Here is a 5698-nt window from a genome sequence, read left to right as displayed (position 1 = left end):
GAGTCATACACTTTATACAAAAAATTGAAGATGAAAAAGCTGTTATGTATGTTTATATGTAGATGATTTGATTTATACCGGGAATGATCTGCATACTTGAAAGTTTAGAAATCAATGATGACCGAGTTTGATATATCTGATCTTGGCTTGATGCACTATTTTCTCGGTATTGAAGTTAAGCAATCTGCCAGTGGAATTTTTATTTCACAAAAGAAATATGTCCAAGAAACTTTAGAGAGGTTCAGATTGCAAAGTTGCAATTCTGTCACTACACCAGCACAATTGGGACTGAAATTGGAGAAGAATTCTACTGGAAAGCAAATCGACAACACTCTTTATAAGCAGATCGTAGGATGTTTAATGTATGCAACAGTCACCAGACCTGACATAATGTATTATGTTAGTCTTGTTAGCAGGTACATGGAGCACCCAAAAGAGACTCATTTGTTGGCTGCTAAAAGAATTTTCAGGTATTTGCAAGGTACTATTGATTATGGTATTTTGTACAAGAAAGAAGGAAAGTCAGAGTTAATTGGATTTACAGATAGTGACTTTGCTGGAGATAAAGAAGACAGAAAAAGCACTTCGGGTTATGTGTTTATTCTTGGATCAGGAGCTGTTTCATGGTGCTCCAAGAAGCAACCAATTGTTACGTTATCCACCACAGAAGCAGAGTTTGTTGCTGCAACTGTGTGTGCTACTCAAGCAATTTGGTTGAAGAAGGTACTTGCTGAACTTCATTTCCCGCAGCAAGAACCAATTCCAATTTACTGTGACAATGGTTTGGCAATTAAACTTTCAAAGAATCCAGTATTGCACGGAAGGAGCAAACACATAGATGTCAAATTTCACTTTCTGAGAGATCTCACAAAGGATAAAGTCATTGATGTTGTCTACTGCAGAAGTGAGGACCAAGCTGCTGATATCTTTACCAAACCCCTTAAGCTAGAAACTTTCAGAAAATTAAGGAAGCTACTTGGAGTTTGCAAGTTAGGGGAGGGCTCTTGTGATTGATGTGATTAAGCTGAAAGTCATAGACTTATCAGTTTAAGGGAGGGTGTGTTAGATATTTTAATTAGTTAGTTTCTGCTTTCCTAGTCTTATGGGTATATGGGGGAGTTGTGTAGTTAGTGGACTAAGTGGGTTTGTTTTACCTTCCTTTATGGCTTAGTGCTTTAGATAATGTAGGAACTGTATTGCCTTTATAAAAGGCTTGTTCGTTGTTGAATTTTATTGCAGTAATTTTATCTCCCCAAAATTGCTTTGTGTTTGTCTAGTTTTCTTCCAGATTTCTAACAGTCATTCACTTTGGAACTCTCCACAACATTATTGTTATTGAAAATATTGATGTTGGTTTCATTGTTCACGGCCATGTCAATGTTCAAACCTAAACCAAGTTCAGAACCAGCGCAAGATTTCAGTCTGTTATTGATCTCTGACGCTTTCACCTCTACCTCGTCGTTGTCTTCATTGCAATTATTGCAAACATCATTAATCCTAGAAAATGCCCTGAAATCGACATTATATATCCTGGAAGATGCACTGGATGCTACAATCAAATCATCAGTACCACCGCCAGCAGCCGTGGAGATCTGCTGCTGGTGGTCATCTACACTCGTCGAGTTAGACGAGTTAGGAATGTTGGGATCTGAGATCAGACTTTGAGTCCAACCTGTAATATCAGAAGCGGTATAGATGATTGCATCTGTATAAGAAACAAAGGAATCCCCGTCGTCTTCCATGATTGTGTCCATAGACATCTCTCTAAAATTCCTCTTCTTTTCTTCTCGTCTTTTTCTTTGTGTTGACAAATTGAATGGCTGGAGCAACATCCTTCCTAGTTCGCGAAAAAAGACTGAGGTCTGGACACAGTCCTGATCTTTTCCTCTAATCAAGTACTCTTGTTCAATTAGCTTATTATTCTTAAACCTGGAAGATGCACCTGATAAAATCAAATCAGTACCGCCACCAGCAGCCGTTGAAATCTGCTGCTGGTGATCGTTAGCTACACTCGTCGAGTTAGACGAGTTAGGAATATTGGGATCTGAGATCAGGCTTTGAGTCCACCCTGAAATATCAGAAGCGACATAGATGATTGCATCTGTATTAGATTGAAAAGAATCACCATGGTCGTCCATCAATGTGTGTGTGTCCATAGACATCTCTCTAGAACTCAGATTATTTTCTTCTTCTTCTTCCTTTTTCGGTTGATAAATTGCTGGAGTTACCTTCCTGCTTTGCTTAAAAAGAGTAAGGTCTTCGCACAGTCAATTTTTTTTCTCTCATTCAGAAAAATTTCACTTTCATTTGTTTATAGAGTGTAACTTTCATACGGTAAAGAATGGTTGATAATCAACTTTCTAACAATATCGATTACACGCTTCAATTCGCCACGTAGATCAATGTTATAATGACAAGTGTCATGGGAGTTAATGCGACAAGGAAGTGAGATGTGTACAGAAAGTAGAAACAACACCCTCGGGATTGTTCGTGATTACACTGCGCCTATTAGTCTCGGTGCTAAACATATGAAAATAGTTACAGGACTGATAATTGAAGTTATTAATGGCTACAAGTAAGGAAAGGATCAGTCAATCCTGATCATGCGCGATTTGTTATCATTATCTCAACCGTTACAAATCAATCACGTAACGACCAACATTATGGTAACAAACAGGAGCTAAACAAAGCAACGGTTACGAGTAGTAGTACAATTTAAATCCCACCCTTCCATAATTTGTATCCCCCATCGAAAAATTCTCTAAATCATATTGTCAATAATGGATTTTTCTTTTCATTTTCTGTTATCAGAAGAATATCTCCTTCTTCTTGGAGAAGGCTGCAATAAGATTACTATTCACTTTATTCTCTCAATTTATTTCTTTACTACTGTAATTATTTTTTCACATCAGTTATAGTTGAAAATGACAAGTAAATAGGTCGTTAGATATCCGAATTATTCTATTTAACTGCTTTGACTTCAAAAAATTTATTTTTTTGATAAACAATATATAGCTCAATCAAAAATATCAGTTTGAAAAAAGAGGGACCCAAACAAGACTAAATTATGTTAGAAGTTGAATTTCCTCGAACATGTATGATCAATATCGATCTTGATTGACAAGTGCCAATGAAGTCTTTGCTGTTGGAGAAAAGGTGGACGTTAAACTTCCTCGAACGTGCCAGATGAAGATAATTAATTTTCATGTCAATTGCCCATGAACTCTTGATTTATTTTTTACCAATCAAGTCTTGGCTCGATATCAATATGAAAGTGCTGAGAAGGTAATACACTACTAGAAATCCGGTAAAAAAGCGACCATAAAAAGCGATCAAAGTTGGTCGCTTATAGGCCCAAAAGCGACCAAAAAGCGACCAAACATGCCTGGTCGCTATATTGCTGGTCCCTTCACTTTAGGGACCAAAGTTGGTCGCTAATTAGCGACCAACTTTGGTCTCTAAGGTAAAATGACCAAATATTCCGGGTATTGACTATAGCGACCATCTTTGGTCGCTTTATTATTTTAATAATATAAATTTGGCGACCAAAGTTGGTCTCTAAATGTAAAATATATTATTTATTTATTTATTTATTTATTATTATTCATAAAACAGCGACCAACTTTGGTCTCTAATCCAAATATTATATTTTAAAATCTGAAAAATGGAGACCAAGGTTGGTCGCTATTTTATTAATTTTTTTAATTTTTTTTAAAAATAAGCGACCAAAAGTTGGTCGCTAATTTCAAGAATTTAATTTTTTTTTTAAATATAAGCGACCAAAGTTGGTCGCTATTTTTCCAGAAATTATTTTTTTTTAATGGAATAGCGACCAAGGTTGGTCGNTGATCTTGGCTTGATGCACTATTTTCTCGGTATTGAAGTTAAGTAATCTGCCAGTGGAATTTTTATTTCACAAAAGAAATATGTCCAAGAAACTTTAGAGAGGTTCAGATTGCAAAGTTGCAATTCTGTCACTACACCAGCAGAATTGGGACTGAAATTGGAGAAGAATTCTACTGGAAAGCAAATCGACAGCACTCTTTATAAGCAGATCGTGGGATGTTTAATGTATGCAACAGTCACCAAACCTGATATAATGTATTCTGTTAGTCTTGTTAGCAGGTACATGGAGCACCCAAAAGAGACTCATTTGTTGGCTGCTAAAAGAATTTTCAGGTATTTGCAAGGTACCATTGATTATGGTATTTTGTACAAGAAAAAGGAAAGTCAGAGTTAATTGGCTTTACAGATAGTGACTTTGCTGGAGATAAAGAAGACAGAAAAAGCACTTCGGGTTATGTGTTTATTCTTGGATCAGGAGCTGTTTCATGGTGCTCCAAGAAGCAACCAATTGTTACGTTATCCACCACAGAAGCAGAGTTTGTTGCTGCAACTGTGTGTGCTACTCAAGCAATTTGGTTGAAGAAAGTACTTGCTGAACTTCATTTCCCGCAGCAAGAACCAATTCCAATTTACTGTGACAATGGTTCGGCAATTAAACTTTCAAAGAATCCAGTATTGCACGGAAGGAGCAAACACATAGATGTCAAATTTCACTTTCTGAGAGATCTCACAAAGGATAAAGTCATTGATGTTGTCTACTGCAGAAGTGAGGACCAAGCTGCTGATATCTTTACCAAACCCCTTAAACTAGCAACTTTCAGAAAATTAAGGAAGCTACTTGGAGTTTGCAAGTTAGGGGAGGGCTCTTGTGATTGATGTGATTAAGCTGAAAGTCATAGACTTATCAGTTTAAGGGAGGGTGTGTTAGATATTTTAATTAGTTAGTTTCTGCTTTCCTAGTCTTATGGGTATATGGGGGAGTTGTGTACTTAGTGGACTAAGTGGGTTTGTTTTAACTTCCTTTATGGCTTAGAGCTTTAGATAACGTAGGAACTGTATTGCCTTTATAAAAGGCTTGTTCGTTGTTGAATTTTATTGCATTAATTTTATCTCCCCAAAATTGCTTTGTGTTTGTCTAGTTTTCTTCCAGATTTCTAACAATATGACTATCAATTGGAATCTTCAGCTAAAAACTGAAAGAGCCTTCCAAGAGAAAATGACATTGTATCGTTGCCAAATCAATCTCAAAATAGAGCACAGTGACTGATCATACTGTTTTAAAAATCCTGATAAACAGGAGAAAAAAGAAAAGTTGTTCTTAATTTGCCGTTAAACCATTCTACAGATCATTTTTTTTATCAACATACATACAAAACTGAAACATTGGTAGTTAAGAACACTAGGTGATATAATTGATACAAAATTTTGCACAATATTTTCTGATAATGATCAAAGAGAATTAGTACTGTGAAATTTCACACCAAAAAGCAGTGCTTTTCTTCACTTACACTTTGCTGACAGGCCACATTCAAGGTTATTGTCCATTCGACAGAGAATGTCAGCACAACTTTCCATTCACCAACGGAGCTAAGAGCAGTAATAGCTTACATATTGTTACCCAAATCCTGATTAAAATAATTGCTAAGCTGATATCCGATAATCATACTCGGAAGCAAACTTTTTCTATTTTTTATAGATACGAGGCAAACTGTGTGTCGCGTATACCTTTGAATTCTGTTAGAGCTTCGCATTCAATAGTGGACATGTGCATTACTCTAAACTACCTCCTCCTTGCTCAACTAACAGAAAAAGGGGAAGAACAAGAATAGATGAATTGCTATAGAGATGAAAG

This window comes from Nicotiana attenuata, unplaced genomic scaffold (genome assembly GCF_001879085.1).
Source record: "Nicotiana attenuata strain UT unplaced genomic scaffold, NIATTr2, whole genome shotgun sequence".
NCBI classification, from domain to species: Eukaryota; Viridiplantae; Streptophyta; class Magnoliopsida; order Solanales; family Solanaceae; genus Nicotiana; species Nicotiana attenuata.
Note: the sequence above shows the minus strand (reverse complement) of the source record.